Source organism: Mustela erminea, chromosome 7, assembly GCF_009829155.1.
Source record: "Mustela erminea isolate mMusErm1 chromosome 7, mMusErm1.Pri, whole genome shotgun sequence".
NCBI lineage: Eukaryota > Metazoa > Chordata > Mammalia > Carnivora > Mustelidae > Mustela > Mustela erminea.
Window position 1 is genome coordinate 42,371,743 of NC_045620.1, and position 17,357 is coordinate 42,389,099.

Below are 17,357 nucleotides of genomic sequence, written 5' to 3' on the forward strand. Positions count from 1 at the left end.
AAATTCTTCTGTTTGCCTCTGAACACAGCAGGTGGGCAGTAGGGGAAAAGTCATGGGTCTGCCTTCGATTTTTAAATCAATCATAGAAAATGGGCAAAGGAAGAGTTAAATGTTGGAGGTACCCTCCTTGAAGTCAATTTGTGTGGGAAAAATCCAGAGAGGCACCACTTGGTTCACTTGCGTTGACCCAAAGCAGGCCGGAGAGGGGATTCCCAGTACTGGGGTCCCAGTGCCCCCCTCAGGCTGATAGCCTCTAGTATAACAGCTGCTTTTCCAGAAGGGCCAGCCAGAACAACTCCCAGAGGTGCTATTTCTTCAGGAAGGACTCCCTGCACCCTGATACCAGGAGTGACGGTGGGCCTTGCAGGGGACCCCAGTGGTGTGACATCACAATGTGTCCCCATTCAGGATCTCAGGACAGACTTGAACCCTAGCCCAGGAGATAAGCTTACCCTCCTAGGACTGACCTGCACTTCCAGGGCCACGGCAACTGAGACAAGTTGACCTGCGGCGTTGATCTGCCCGGCCCACTTGGTGAGTATTCAGACACTCTGAGAGCCAGGGACAGAAACACAGCGGGAGCTAGCTAGCCTAGTGCCTCAGGGTCCCACACCCAGAGCAGCAGACCCAATCTGGTGTCCAGCGATGCCCCAGGACAAGCCTGAGCCCTTCCCGGGGAAGTGGGCTCACCCGACACAGACACCCCTCTCCTGACCTTGTGCGGGTTGCCATCTGCAGGAACTGATACTCTAATCACATCCTGGGTCCAGTCTGCCACCTGCCCTGGCTCCCTGGGCAAAGGTCTTCTGGGTGCTTGATAGAGGCTCTGGGGCAGGGAGGCCAGGCTCTTAGGTGGCGTGGCCACTAGAGAATGGGCTCAGTGATAGCCTCATAGCAGCGCGAGCCAGGAGGGTCCATTGTTCTCCACCAGCAACAGCCCTCATTTGGAAAGGGAAGGAACAAACACTAAGCATCTACTAGGTATCAATTAATTCCTTAATTAATTCTTAATTCCTGACGCGAGGAAGGCAAAGTAGGTGTTTTCCTTTCTTTCTTCTTCTTCTTCTTTTGTTTTTTTTTTAAAGGATTTTATTATTTATTTTAGAGAGACAGACAGAGATAGAGAGAGCACTAGCAGGGAGGAGAGGGAGAAGCAGGCTCCCTGCCGAGCAGGGAGCCCAATGTGGGACTCAATCCCAAGGTCCTGAGATCATGACCTGAGCCAAAGGCAGACGCTTAACCAATTGAGCCACCCAGGTGCCCTGAAGTAGGTATTTTCACGCTCATTTTATAGATATGAAAACTGAGAACAATGTGTGTGCTGGGTGCTGCGGTTTAAGAGGGACATTAACCTAGAATCTCCATACACTCCGTATACAGATGAGCATACCCACAGATTAGAGCACTCTGAAAATAGAAAGGGCTCCTTTGGGAGGCCGTGAGAGTGCCTTTGGAAGCATCCGGGCAAACTGGGCGCCTTCCGTCAGCAGGGCTGGGACAGGATCCTTGTGATCAGTCGGGAACTGAACCAAAAGCTCTTTAAAAGCTGTTCCAAATCCCAGATTGCAGGATCTGGGTCTCAAAACCGTGCTCACCTTCCATGTTTGAACCCAAATGGGTCAGGCCTTCCAGGGGGGCTACAAACTTTGTTGGCGGGGAAAGCTTGGAAGGAACCGTAGAGACTGGCTCCCCCAACCTGCTGGGCTGCAGATAGGAAGCAGGTGGCCGGGCTGGTTCTGGGGTGGGGGGCGGTGATCCAAGGCCATGGAGCCAATTCCCAGCATGACTATGTGTTGAATGAATGAATGAAGGTGTGACAGTGCCAGGACTGGAACTAGCCTGAATGCTAAATCAAATGTCCCTTAGCCATCTCTTTCCTATGAAGATTATGATTCAGCCAACACTTACTGAGCACCTACTATATGCCAAGTGTGTTCACTGAGATGATTTCACGTAATCTGCCCCTCACCCATCAAGTGGGTGTCATCATCCACATTTCTCAGACAAGGAAGGTTGTGTAACTGCCCCAAGGGGTGGAGGACTTACAGAGCCACCACGAACATAATGACAGTACAGGTCTCGCCAATTCCAAGAACAGGCACCTACACCTGCAGCTGCCCAGCCTGTGCAGGGAAGCACCTTCCTATTTAACCTTCCTAAGGACAAACTGCTGGTGACTTGCCCAGCTGCTCAGGGGCTATTTTGCCTCCTCTTCGGCTTGGTCCTGGCTGCTGTTGGGCTCCCCATGGGCCCGCCTCATTCACGCCCGTGCCTCTCGCCCCGACGGGACAAGACGGAGTGACTGTTTCCACACCAGCAGATGTTATGCGCCAAGGAAGAAAATATGCTAATCAAAATCAGCTTTGGCTAATTGTAGCAATTTCCCTTCTGCGCACTGCCCTGAAATAGTAGCCACGCTCTGTTCTTTTTTTCACATCAGGGAGCCCCAAATTGGCAGCTTAAATGAGGTTGCAAAGAAGTCAGTTAAACAGGCCTTTTTGCTGCCAGTTACCATGGATGAAGCGTTGAACATGCTCTCCTGGTAAGACCTCAGTTCACCATTCATGGCCTTGGCATCTCGCTGTGGATCATTCAGACGCACTGTCAGGCTACAAGAACCTCATTTAATCCCTGGGCAAAGCAGAAACTCAAGGGATTTAATGAAGCGCCAAGCTCAAGAGCACATGGTCTGACCTTGAACCCTGGTTTGCCGGTGGTTTGTTCTATAGCCAGTGCGGGCTGATTGCACTTTCCCCACTGAGGGAGATATTCTCATCTCTGTGCTCCCGTATGGTCGCCAGGAGCCACGTGTGGCTATGGAGTGCTGGAAATGGCTAGTGGGACTGAGGAACCGAATGTCAATTTTAATTTTAACGGAAGTTTGACTTTAATAGCCTTTGTGTGGCTAGTGGTCACTGGACCAGACAGGGGGATTACAGCCGTGCCAACTTTTGTGACTTCATCTCTTGACCTCGTTTCCCCCTCAAACCCCATCCTGGGGCCCCTCCTACTGCATTCACCAGACCTTCAGCCTATGCCTCCCAACAAGTCAAGCTGTTCCCTGGGGGCTTTGGCAGCATCGCCCTGCCCTCAGGTCATTGTATGGTGTGCCTCTGTCCACTGTCACTGCCTCAGATCCGGAATGTCTCCTCAGAGCACCTTTCCCGACCTTGTCTGATATCGTTGTACCCAGCGCCGCTCCCAACTGCTGCTGATTTCTCCCTAATTATCATGTGTCTTAGCTCAGATTGCTATAACAGAGCATCACGGACTAGTAAACTACTGAACGCATCTCACTGTTCTGGAGGGGAGAAGTCTGAGATCGGGGACAGCATGGGCAGGTTCTGACCAAGATCCGCTCCCTAGTGGCGGACAGACCTTTCCTTGTGGTTGCCTCATGTGGTGGAAAGAGAGTGTTCAGGGTTCCTTTTATAAGGGCAGCTAATCCCATTCGTCAGCGTTCCACCCTAATCACCTAATGACCTATTCACTTCCCAAAGGCCCTGACTTCTATGACATCACTCTAGGGGTTAGGAGCTCAACAGACGAATGCTAGGGGTGGGGGCGGGGGCACACACATTCCAGCATGGCATTGTGTTTGGGTATTTTCCTGGCTACTGCCATCTTCCTGGACAGGAACTTCAGTCTTGCAAGAGCAGGGGTACTGTCTCCCATGATCACTCTACCCCAGACCCGGAACAGAGCCTGGAAGAGCACCTGGCAGGTGGAAAGTGCTCAGCATAGTGTCTAGAGCGAGTGAACACTATGCAGGAGGAACGACAGTCATTGCCTCAGTAGACTTGCTGTGGAACCCAAAATGTAGGGGTTTAAAACAGCGATGATCAATTATTTCCCCCAGTGCCCTCGGTCAGAAATTTGGGTAAGGCTCAGCTCCACATGGCACAGGCCAGTGTCACTCTCTCATCCTTCTGGAACTCACATGGCCTCCAGATGACATCTCGGTGTGGTTAATCAAACTTGACGACAGCTGGCTTTTGAGGGACGAAGCAGGCTTCTTGAGGGCTAAGCCCAGTCCTTGCCCTACCACCTCACCACATTCTATTGGTCCATGCAAGTCCCGCGCAAGCCTAGATGAAAGCGTCGGGGAAACTGTCCATCCTCCCCCTCAGTGGGCGGGGCATCCGGAAAGGAAGGAACTGGTGGCAGCCATCTTTAATCGCTGCTACAGTCACTACCAATAACCCACTAGTGGTGGGGTTCTAAAACTTAATGGTGCACAGGCACTACTTGGGCCTTGTTAAAATGGAGATCCTGATTTGGTAAGTCTGGGGGTTTTACCAAGACTAAGTCTGGTAAGTCTTGGGTAAGTCTGAGATTCTGCATTCCTAACAAGCTCCGAGATGCCACTCCTTGGGTCGATGACCATCAGAACCACAGGCAGGGTTGTATTAGAGTGCAGTCCTGTCAGGGCTGGCCTATGTTTAGGTTTGGCCCCTAACACAACCACTGGTGCATGATTTCACTGGGTTGAGAGTTGTCCATTATCAGCAGGGTCCCTGTGGTCAGTTCTTTCTCCCCTGGTCCCCAGGCTTTGCCCACGCATGGCCACAAGAACCATTCCATTCCATCTCCCACATGCTTCCCACGCATTGTTTTTCCAAGATCTACTGCTCTTTCCTCCTTTTCTCTAATATTGGATTCCCAGCACATCTCTTGTAAAATTGGTGGGGTGGGGTTCTTTCAGTTACAGGTAGAATCAAACTCAAATTAGTTTAATGGAAAAGGATTGTTGGGCATGCTCTGGCTTCAGGAATGGCTGGATCCAGCCTCTCAGTGATTTTGTCATTAAATTTTCACCATCATCAGCTCTGCCTCCCCTTGGAGATCTCTCTGTAAGGCTCTCAAAGTGAAGGAAGAGACGACCCCTGCTTTGCAACCACACCAGGAGAAGGCACCATTTCTTTCCTAATCTTTCCAGCAAAAATGCCAGAGTTCTTTCTTCTTGATCACATCGGAGTCTCTTGTCCACAACAAACCAATCAAGGCGACCAGGAGGATGTGTTACCTCAACAGCCAGGGCTAGGTCATAGGTATGCTCCTGGAGCCAGATATTAAAGCCAGCTCCTCCCAGGCCTCACGGAATGGGGTCAGGAAAGGTGCAAAAATCAGAAAGGAGAGAGAGCTCTTGAGAAGCCAAGAATTCACCACAGTTTTCCATGAGAACAGATGTTCTGTGATGGCTGGGGAAGCAGAGGGCAGGTGCCTTATCAATTCTAAGGAGCCCACAGCCAACTAGGCCTCTTGGCCTCCAGCACAGACTCAGAGGGGCTGAGACCTTTAGTACCAAAAAAGCCTTGAAAACTGACCAAGGCAGGTTCCACAGGACTGTGGCCTAAAGGATTTTAATTGATGTTACTTAAAAGGCTGTATGGTCCAGGAAGTTTAGGAACTGTGGGTTAGGCCAAGACGGCAGTTGCCTTGCTGTATAGGACTTGTCAGGGCCTTGAATAAGTTAGAGTACACTGAATCCTTAAAGAGTGAAGGGAAAAGATGAAGGCTATTGTTCTTTTGAGAACATTTTGGAAAATTATCAACCTAATGCCACCTCATCCATTTTATGGATGAATCCACTGAGGCTGAGAAAGGGAACATAATTTGGGCAAGTTAATATAACTTATTAGTTTGGAGCTTCTCTCCTACTGTGACATTGACAAAACTGATGAGGTGTTGGAAAATCTGCCTTGTAGCTCAGGGAGGCCTGTGCCCCCAAGGCTGGTTGTTTTCCTTCTCCGTGAAGGGTGTTGGTTCTCCTCTCTCCCAGGCATCCCCTGCAGTGGCTCTTAGGCTTCCCATGGCATGGCCCCTGTGAGGGGCTCCAGCCTCCCTAAGTGCTGACCCCTGCCTGGGACCTGTCCCTTGCTGCTGCCAGCCTGATGGGAACCACTGACCTGGCAGGAAGCCCCATGGGTCTGGACTTAGAAAAACACAGCCAACTGCCCAGCAAGATGAAAGCATTCTGAGGCTGAAGAGGCTCCAAGGTTGGCCAGATGAGGTAGAACAGCCACAGTCAGGGCACCGGGAGTGCCAGACAGAAGGGGTCGGGGGAAATCAGGTTCCTGGGGCCAACTGTGCACTGGAAATCCAGACAGAGATTGTGCATCAGAGCCATGGCATAGGGTGGTGGCAGTCACCACAGCACCTCTGAGGATCTGTCTGGTGTGAACACTTCATGTATGGTGCTTTCTAAGCCACTCAATGGCCCACATTTATAAACAATAGAAAGTGGCCATTGGTCAGTTGGAAGAACTCACAAGTGTTAACTCAATTGAAGGATTCAAGCTCCTCTCTTTGCCAAGTAGACAGTCGTGGATGTGTTATTAACCTCACTAAGCCTCAGTTTTCTTATCTGTTAAATGGGGCTAAAATGACTTCCTGCTTCATAGTTTCGTTATGAGGAATGTGTGTGTGTGTGTGTGTGTGTGTGTGTGTGTGTTTCGAGGATTCAATGTGACTTGTCTATCCATAGTAAGGACTTCTTATGTGATGGTGGTAATGGGGAGGTGGGCTCAGATCCAGGCTGCCGGCTAGTTGGGGGCAAAGCCAAGATCAAACACAGTTCAAACCTTAATGCCCTGGCTTGGCTCTTCTCTGCCCCCTGCACTGTCACTCAGAGAAGCAGAGCAGAGCCCAGGGCATGCAAAGGGCTTTTTCAGGTCTTCCTCTGTCTGAGAGGGTGGTGGCATCTGTGTCTTTTTGGTCACTTCCAGGTGACCCTATCCAAAGACCAGGTGGAGAAGCTGATGTTGTGAGCAGGTGGGGTGTGTGGATCTGACCCACGAGAGCAGAACCAGTGCCAAGCATGACTTGGGTGGGCACCTCCCATCAGCAGTCAAGGCCCGGAAGGGAGGAGATTGGGTACCATACCCTAGCATTTTCAGCCAGGTCTGCATGGACTGGGAACCATGTCTCCACCAATGGATGCTTTTTTTTTTAACTTTTAAATTGAGCTGTAATTGACATATACAATGCATTATATTCATTTCAGATGGGCAACATAATGATTTTAGTATTTGTATATATTGCAAAGCAATCACCACAATAAGTCTAGTTAGTATCCAATACCATACATAGTTACAATTTTTTTTCTTTTGATAAGAACTTTTAAGATCTACTCTCTAAGCAACTGTCAAATATATAATACAGTTTTATTATGGTCACTAGGCTGTAATTTATATCCCCATGACTTCCTTATTTTATTTTTGTTAAAAGATTTTTATTTATTTATTTGACAGAGACAGAGAGCATACACAAACAGGGGGAAAGGCAGAGGGAGAAGGGAGGGAGAGGGAGAAGCAGGCTCCCCGCTGAAGAGGGAGCCCAATGCAGGGCTCCATCCCAGGACCCTGGGATCATGACCTGAGCCAAAGGCAGTTGCTTAACCACTGAGCCACCCACTCAGGTGTTCCTTCCTTATTTTATAGTTGGAAGTCTGTGCCTTTGGACTCTCTTCTCCCATTTCACTCATTCCCATCCCTCACCTCTGACAGTCACCAATCTGTTCTCTGTATCTATGAGCTCAGTTTGTTTTTTATTTGTTTGTATTTTAGATTCCACCTGTAAGTGAAATCATATGGTGTTTGTCTTTATCTGACTTATTTCATTTAGCATAATGCCCTCAAGTTTCATTCATGTTGTTGTAAGTGGCATGATTTTCTTCCTTCTTTTTTTTTTTTTTTTTAAGATTTCCTTCCTACGGCTGAATAATATTCTATTTTATGTGTATGCCACATTTTCTTTATCCTTTCATCCATCAGTAGACACTTAGGTTGTTTCTGTGTCTTGGCTCTTGTAAATAATGTTGCAGTGAACATGGGGGTGCAGATATCTTTCCAAAGTAGTGGATTCATTTTCTTTAGATAAATACCCAGTAATGGAATTGCTGGGTCATCTGGTAGTTCTATTTTTAATTTTTTGAGGCTCCTCCATACTGCTTTCCAAAGTGGCCACCATTTGGTTGCATTCCCACCAACAGGGTACAAGTGTTCCCTTTTTCCACATCCTGGCCAATATGTGCTATTTCCAGTCTTTTTGATACTAGCTTTTCTAACAGGTATGAGGTGATATCTTATTGTGGTTTTGATTTGCATTTTCGTGATAATTGAACATCAGCAGATGCCTTTGAGATGAACATCCCAGTGTGGACTTTGGGGAAGATGCTGGGAGTAGTGAGTGTCTGGCCACCAAGTGGGAAGATGGGAAGTAGAGGTGGGAATGCTGGTTGTCTGTTTGTACATGACCTTCATTGGGGAAGGTCAGAACATGTCCCCAGGAAACCACATCCAAGTTCGAAGATGAGAACCACTCACCCAAGTTGAAGGTTTTATATGAGTTGAAACTTGAAGTCAAAGGTTCCTAACCTGGGGCCCCGGTCTACAGACTTCTGAAATTTGATGTCGAATTGTATTGATGTATGTGAGCTGGACATTTTTCTGGAAGGAAAGTCTACAGCAGGAGAGGCCAACTGGTGGTATGGCTTGTTTGGCTGGGTTCACATTATATTACAGATATTTGAATTATCATCCAACATTTAAACAATGGGAGATTGCACATAAAAATCTACATTTTTAGATTCTTTTGAAATAGCCACCATCTGGCCACCAGATCTGGCCACCTGGGACCCACGTACCTGAGAGACAACTACCTCCTTTTGGTGGGGTGTGGTACCACACTCAGCCACAACCCACACCTTTTGTGTCCTCCCTGAGCAATGCCAAATGTCAGTCCCTGTTTATCTTTGCCCTCGCACTATTTTTCCTCCCTGATTTATTTTTTTCACTAGCCTGGATCCTTTTGATTTATGTTTGTCACCCCTCATCTTTTAACTTTTAAGGAATGTTCAAGAGGGTGTCTGATTTCAAAGGGGTCATTGAGAGTGAGGTCCCTTTTTGCTTAAACTCTCCCTTGACAATCCAGGATTGAGACTGAGCCTTTGTCAGAGGGGAGCACTGCCCTACCCAGACCAGGGAACTCAGTCTCTTCCCCCTAAGGAAGGTGGTTATGCTCCATGTCCAGGAGTGTGTTTACAAATGGGCAGGCTTATCTTTTGATGGCTACAAAACACCAAAAGGTCTCTGGAAATGACTGAAATGCCTTTGTGTAATCTCTTCAAAAGTCCTGTTTACAATACAAATAGTTCATTATCTGCTCACATAAATAATGTAATAAGTGAAATCAATGGCAATCTTTGGGAAATCCTTTCTTCATGGCCATGAGAACCTGGCTTTGAATGGAAACAAACCAGAGAGAGAACAACACAACTCTCTGGTTGAGGCCCTCCCTCCCCACTCCCATGAAGCCAGAGCCAAGAAGGCTAGTGATTTTTTTGGGAAAGAGTCTTAAGTAGGTCTTTGCACTTGGGAAAATCGAGTAGGTCTTTAGGGCCAATTTCTGAACTAAAACATACAGAACCTAGACACACACCCTCACAAGAAAAGATAGGCAGAATAGGAGGAGTCCTTAGAAGGTACTGGAATGGCTCTGCTGAGGACCAGCAGACAAGGGCAGGTACCTAAAATGTGAGCAAAAGTAATAAGGGAAAGTTGAATTGGGGACTCAGCACTCTGCCAAAGAGCAAGCAGAAGTCACGTAGTGTGGTGACTTCGCATATCTCAGGATGGAATCAATGCTGTGCTTACAACACCACCCATTTGCACAATTCCACCTAGACCACGAGATGTCCCCTTGCTGGCCAATGGCCAGCTGCCCCAGTTTGCATTTACACCCAAGTAAAGGAATTCAGTCAAGAGCTGGAAGGAGAGAAAATGACTACCCAGAAATGGAACCAAAGCCTCTCCTGATGACTCAGAGTTTGGGAACGCATATATCAGTCTGAGGCTCGCTGGGTTTGGATGTCCAGCAAGACCTTGAGTCAGTGAATCTGTAAAATGGGGATCATCACAGAACCCACCTCCTCGCATGCAGACAGGTTAAATGAAGTCATGCGTGGGAAAGAGCTTCACGTGGAGCCTTGGGAAGTCTGGGGAGGCACTAACTGCTCTAAACTGGCTTTCCTGATCACCAACACTGAGAATCAAATTTCCATGCAAGTGATTAATTTGCAAGGGGTCCGGGTCTTACAGGTAGGAGGGCAAGGAGGCAGAACAGGATGGGACAGTGGCCACTAACTGTTCACTAGCAGGTTGCCCCCACGGGTCACTGGGACTCGAGCCCCCTAGGGACATCTGGGAACTGTCCCACTGGAGCCATGCCAGCACTATGCCTCTATCCATCCTCTGTCCCCCATCAGCTGCCAGGAGAGCCACGGGTACTGGCTGAGGGAACCGTGAACCCCAGAGGATGTGGGCAGGCAGGGACAGCACCTGCTAACCTTGCTGTGGTTGCTCTTCTGATTTCCATCCTGGAGAGGGAAGAGCCTGGGCTTTGGAGCTACCTGGGCCTGAGCTTATGCCCTGACATTGCCTTTTACTAGATATGTGATCTTCGTTGCCCCCTCGGGGCCTCAGTTTCCCCATATCTCAAAATAGGAACAATTTTGGGTGCTGCCAAAGGAATTTGGAGGATTACGTGGGACCACAGACAGACTGAGGCCAGTAACGTCATAGGTGCTCAACAAACGTGAACCCCCTTTGGTTCCATTTCTCCTAGTTGCCCGCAACCCTGGTGTGAGCTCTGCTGGCACCAGATGTCGTTTCTAGATGAACAGGGGCACCCTGACATCTGAACTTGTGTTTGCCTCAGAGGGGACTTCTGAGTGGCATGTTGTCCTACAGCAGTTCTCTCCCTAGCCATGGATTCTCATGCTGTGTCGCCTTGAGCTATGAGCCTTGTGAATTTGTGGCTTTCATCAGATCCAGAGAGGGAGGCAGAAGTGGAATAAGATCCAGGAAGGAAATCCCAACAGGAAGAATTTCTGACTCGGGTGGCTCACCAGGGAGCCCAGGGTTTGGGAGTGTGGGCCCTGTGCAGGGGCTTCTGCTGAGTCAGAGGTGGAGGAGAGAGCAGCCAGAAAAAAATGCAGGATGCCCAGTTCAATTTGAATTTCAGGTAATCAATGAATAACTTCTTTGGTATGTCTGATGAAATATTTGGATCATACTTAGGCTAATAATATATCGATTGTTTATCTGAAATTCAAACTTAACTGGGAAATTTGTACTTTGTATTTTTTTTAAGGATTTTATTTATTTATTTGACAGAGAGAGACAGCCGGAGAGGGAATGCAAGCAGCGGGAGTGGGAGAGGAAGAAGCAGGCTTCCCACTGAACAGGGAGCCTGATGTGGGTCTTGATCTCAGGACTCTGGGAGTCATGATCAGAACCAAAGGCAGACACTTAATGACTGAGCCCCGCCAGGCACCCCAAGTATTTTGTATTTTTATCTCCTAAATCTGGCCACCCTATTCTGGGGGAGCAAACCCTTGCGACAGGGAAACAGGAGAGTAAGAACTGAGTAAGGCTGTGGTGCCGGCTGGAACCAGCTTCTGCCTAACCCCATGAACATTCTGGAACACGACTGGGGTCAGGGAGTTGGTCCCACCTTGAGACAAAGGGATGGGGCAGCAGGGTTTCCTACTTTGAGGCCAGAGGTCTCTGGCCTCCCTCAGGCAGGCTTCGTTGCTTCCACTGCTGAGATACTGTTCTGGGGGGAGCCTTCCCCGTGACCATCAGCAGCCACACAAGCAGGTGGAGCCATTGGGATCTACTCATCTGTTTTCTCAGTTGCAAATTTTAAAGAGTCTCTTTTGTGAAGTGTGTCTCCTTAGGGACCGTTCTGCCTCTTACTGCTTTCCCAAAGGACCTTTGTGGCAGTAGAGGTGGGGCGGGGAGAGGTGTAGGTGGGTCCTTCTGGCAGTGAGTCTTCTAGCATTGAGTGCATGGAATCTGCAGGACAACAACTGGATCCTGTGGCATGAAGCTGCTCTGGTCCACACAGGTAATTAGCCTGACTTTTAAGGACATCTTGGCAGCCTCTTCTGGAGTCTGTGGCTTGGGCCTTTGCCCTGGTTGGAAGGTCCCCACTCATGGGGTCTCTTTGTTCTGAATTGTGGGCTTCAGCTCACCCATCAGCCCTCCCAGCATCTTCTGGCCCATGCTCAGGCTCTTCCCTCTAGCCAGTGGGTCTCAGGCAGCATTTTCCTAAGCCAGCCAGCATTCTGGACATTACCTTCTGGAATCTAGCATGTCTGCTCATTTGGGGATTTTTTTGTCCCAGAGGGGGAAGATCAAGTCCCCTGTCTCTGTGACCTACTTTACAGACCTTTTCTTCTCTTTTGTGGATAATGGAGCAAGCTTCCTCCTTCCTCTTCTAGAATCTGTGGGGCAGATGAAATAGACTCTCCCTTCATTTTTCCCTTGTCTGAGGAAAATCCTCCTCTTTCCCAAGACGATATTGCTTTTCCCCTCTCAATAGGGCTATAACAGCAGAGACAGACAGAATCAAACAGCTCTACCCATGAGGGAATATGAATCAAGAAGTTTAAAAATATACATGATAGTGTACCCATATTCATAAAAGAATTACCCACTATAGCCAAAAGCCGGAAGCAACCCAAATTGTCCATCAATGAATGAATGATGATAAAATTTGGTATATACCCACAGTGGAATGTTTTTCAGCCATAAAAGGAAAATTCTGACACATGATACAAAGTGGATGAACCTTGAGGATACTATGTTAAGTGAGCTAAGCCAGTCACAAACAGACAAATGCTGTCTGAGTCCACTAATTCAAGCTACCTAGAGTCATCAAATGCATAGAGACAGAAAGTAGAATGGTGGTTGCCAGGGGCTGGGGCAGTGGGGAATGGGAGGTTAGTGTTTAATAAGTATGGAAAAGTTCTGAAGATTGTTTGCAAAACCACAAGAATATACCTAACATTATGAAATATACACTTTAAAGTAATTGAGATGGTAAATTGAGAGTGATGAGTATTTTATCACAATGAAAAATAAAAATGAGTGAAAAAAATTTGGTTAGAAATGCAGATGTCTTGTCCAGGGAGGGGAACTAAAACCCTCATCCATTCCTTAGATGATTTATTTCATTAGCTCAGGGCCTGGTCCTTTGCAGAGAATGGGGTCCCAGAGGAAAGTGTATGTTTTCATGAAGAAAAGAGCACACCTCAAGAGTCCCAGTTAGAACCACTATGAAAACAGGATATCCAGCACAGATGGGAGACAATTCTATTCGGGGAGAGAGGGTTGGGGACAGTGACAGAGCCTTAGTGGTGTGGACAAGAAAGGTAGAGTGTGGGGCTCCTGGGTGGCTCAGTGGGTTAAAGCCTCTGCTTTCGGCTTAGGTCATGATCTCAGGGTCCTGGGATCGAGCCCTGCATCGGGCTCTCTGCTCAGCAGGGAGCTTGCTTCCTCCTCTCTCTCTCTGCCTGCCTCTCTGCCTATTTGTGATCTCTGTCTGTCAAATAAATAAATAAAATCTTTAAAAAAAAAAAAAAAAGAAAGAAAGGTAGAGTGTGGGCAAGCTGGGGAGATAAGTGTCTTCTACAGGACGTTGTTGTGGGGTGTGTCAGCTGCAGGCACAGTACTTAGAAAGTGCTGGTGCTAGAACTTTTGGAAAATTCAGATTTTTTTTGAATTTCAGAAAAGCAATATGGTGCCTCTTGCGCATATTATAGAACATTCCTGGTGGAGTCTGGCTTGGTACACTGTAAACAAGCCCATTAATATTCCTGTGGTGAAATGTATAAATATTCACACTAAGTGGGATAATAAAGACTATAAATAGCTCTGTGTTGGTCTAGGCCAGGTTTTGCTGCCAAATAAGTTAAAAAAAAAAAAAACCTTCTGATTTTCAGAGATTTGGGGATCTGAAAACGGCAGGATAGGGACTATGACCCTTTATGAATTTTGTATCATCTAAAGGTTGTAAATTAACAAAGGCACATGATGTTGGGAGGAACTAGAACAACAAGATCCAGCTAATTCAACATTCTGATTTTATACCCATGGAATGGAAGAGACTTGCCCAACATCATACTGCTGGCCACAGGCAGAGCAGACTCAGGTCCCCTACCCCCAATCTGGCACACTCTGGAGGGCTCTAGTAGACCCACCCTGACCTTTGGAGTCTGGAATTCATGAAGACAATCCTTCCGCTCCTTTATGGTTCCCCAAAGATGTGAACTCTTGCCTGTGGGAATATTCCCCTCATCACTGAGGTTTTCTCTGACAGGAACCTACAGAAGACTTTGTCCTCTAGGTTCACTGACTTCACTCAAGGGCTTGTAAGAGACAATGTTCAGTAAGGTTCTGAGAAATCATTGTATTTATTTGGGTATTCATCACATGCACCAGGAGAAAGATTTCCAATTAAAGGGTCATGTGTAAGACAGCCACCAAGGAGGAGAGGAATCTTGTTTGTTCTTGTAGAATTGGAGTTCAGGGCCAGGGGAAATATTCCTTTTATTTGTGAATGATCAACATTAGTGGTCATTGAAAAATGTTTTTTTCCATCCCTGACACCTGCCCATGGGATTAATCCTGCCACAGGCTTCTGGGTGGAATGAAGATGCTTTTGTGCTTTGCATTGTGGTTGGTGCATAGAAGGCATACCACATCATTTGATGAATGAGTGAACAAATATGGAGGGGGGTTAGTTAGGATCTTTGTTACAGATTGCACAATCCCAAGCTGAACTAAACAAAAGTGGGAAATGTTGCCTGATACAATTGAAAAGTTCAGGGGTAAGTCCCTTCAGGCATGGCTAGATTGAGGCCTGCAAGTGAGTCCTGGGAATGTCTCTTTCCTTCTCACAGATCTGCTCTCCTACCTGTTGCTTCCTTCCCAGGCAGGTTCTCAGGGACAGGTGATGACAGAGATGGTGACCAACAGTTCTGCACTCACATCCTGCCAGCTGAACTTGGCCTGGGCTAGGGAACACACCACACCCATATCTGAACCAACCCCTGAGGCCAAAATGATATGCTAGTTTCATTGGCCAGGCCTGGAGCAGGGTGGGGTGAGGAGGAGAGGTAGGAAGATAGAGATTAAGGTTTGGGGAAGAGTGAGTCCTTAAAGGGAAGTAGAGGTGCTGGTCCCAGAAGTAGAGAGAGCCAGTGCTGAGCAGGGGTATACAATAGGCGACTCTTACAAGAGTGGATGCCAAAGGGTCTTTCTGTGGTAGGCAAAGCACAGACAGGCTCATGTTTTAGAACACAGAGCTCACTCATCATTAGGGAAATACAAACCAAAGCCACATGAGATAACACCTCACACCTGTCAGAATGGCTAAAATTAACAACACAGAAAACAACAGATACCGGCAAGAATGTGGAGAAAGGGGAACACTTACATTCTTGGTGGGAATGCAAACTGGTGAAGCCACTCTGGAGAACAATTTGGAGGTTCCTCAAAAAGTTAAAAATAGAGCTACCCTATGACCCGGCAATTGCAGTACTAGGTATTTACCCAAAGGATGAAAAAATAGTGATACATAGGGATACATGGACTCTGATGTCTCACTGTCTTCTGGACACTGAAGGTCAAACTATGGAAAGAACCCAAATGCCCATTGACTGATGAATGGATCAAGAAAATGTGGTGTGTACACACACACACACACACACACACACACACACACACACACACACGGAATATTACTCAGCCATAAAAAAGAATAAAATCTTGCCATTTACAGCAATGTGGATGGAGCTAGAGAGAATAATGCTAACCAAAATAAGTCAGTCAGAAAAACAAATACCATATGATTATGTGGAAAGTAAGGAACAAAACAAATGAACCAAAGAAAGAAAGAAATCAAGTAATGGCTAAGTGAAGATCTAGAGAGTATAATGCTAAATAAGTTAGAGAAAGACAAACATCATATGGCTTCACTCAAATATGGAATTTAAGAAACAAAACAGATGAACAAAGAGGGGAGAAAGAGAGAGGCAAACTGGGGCACCTGGGTGGCTCAGTGGGTTAAAGCCTCTGCCTTCGGCTCAGGTCATGATCTCAGGGTCCTGGGATCAAGCCCCGCATTGGGCTTTCTGCTCAGCAGGGAGCCTGCTTCCCCCTCTCTCTCTGCCTGCCTCTCTACCTGTGATCTTTCTCTCTGTCAAATAAATAAATAAAATCTTAAAAAAAAAAGAGAGAGAGAGAATGGCAAACTGTAAAACAGATTCATACCTACAGAGAACAAACCGAGGTTGCTGGCAAGGAGGTGGGCAGGGGGATAGGCTAGACAGGTGATGGGCATTAAAAGGAGGGCACTTGTTATGATGAGCACTCAGTGTTGTATGTAAATGATAGATCACTAAATCCTACACCTGAAACTAGTATTACACTGTATGTTGACTAACTGGAATTTAAATTAAAAACTTGAAATAAAAACTTGAAATAGAGGAATAAGAAGAAAAAGAAGAAGCAGAAGAAGAAAGAAGAGGAGGAAGAGGAAGGGGAAGAGGAATGGGAAAAAGGAGAAGGAGAAGAAGAAGATAGTGCTTAGAAGCAACAGGAATTCACATGACCATATACAACCATAGAGATCTGGATAACAGTAGGCTTGGGAAACCATGATGCAATACAACCCCAGTGAATTGGCTCACTTGCAAGAGTGCTTACTCTCTTCCAGACAGGGCACTGCACATTTGACATTCAGTTAACTCATCTGATCTGCACAATAACCCTGTGGATGGGTGACATTCATTATGCCCACCGTATGGACGAGGAAACTGAGAGTTTGCTTCAGAAATCCTCTCAAGTCTCCCAGCTAGTAAGTGAAGGACAGATATTTGCATCCACTTATCTCTGACTCCCTAGCATGGGCATTTCTTCTGCCCATCTGCAAATCTGCTTTTCTCTATATTGCTTCCTTCTCAGGCAGACTCTCCGTATGTGCTGGTAAAGATGGCCACCAGCAGGTGTAGAGCATGCCAGCTGAGCAATCCTCACAGAAAAAGCCATTCATAGGTGTGCCAGGATGTGGCCTGAGAAGGTGGAGTGTGGCCACAGGCCAGCCACAGGACACTGTGGTGAGCCTGATAGGCCTTGGAAAGTAATTCCTGAGTTCTGTACAAAGTGGAGCCCGATACCTTGAGGCCATGAACTTCTGTCCAAAAAGGGAGGCAACCTTACAGTGTATCCTCAGACCTTTAATAGTTCACAGGGGAAAGAGCTCCTCAGAGTTGGAATTCAGTGTCATAGGAACAATATCACCTTTCTTTTTATTCTTTATCTAGGAGTTACTGAGAGAGAGAGTTCATTTGAAGGGAAAAGAGATGGTTCTGAGGAGTGGGGTAAGGGTGTACAGAGCCGGGAGTGGTATTTGACAGACAACATTCCCTTGGATCCCGAGGGGTGAGAAAATGCGTACTGTCCTCCTTCCCTCCTGGTCCAACTCCATTGTCTTGCCATCTGCAC

The 17,357-nt window shown here is 47.2% G+C and overlaps 1 protein-coding gene across 1 annotated transcript in view; it reads left to right on the plus strand.

Moving 5' to 3' along the window:
• Positions 1-421: 421 nt before the first annotated feature.
• BANF2 (BANF family member 2) overlaps positions 422-17,357 on the plus strand; it is a 33,643-nt gene continuing 16,707 nt past the window's right edge. The window contains exon 1 of the mRNA XM_032353751.1: positions 422-534. The gene's annotated coding sequence lies outside the window, so the exon portion shown is untranslated. The remainder of the gene's footprint in view (positions 535-17,357) is intronic.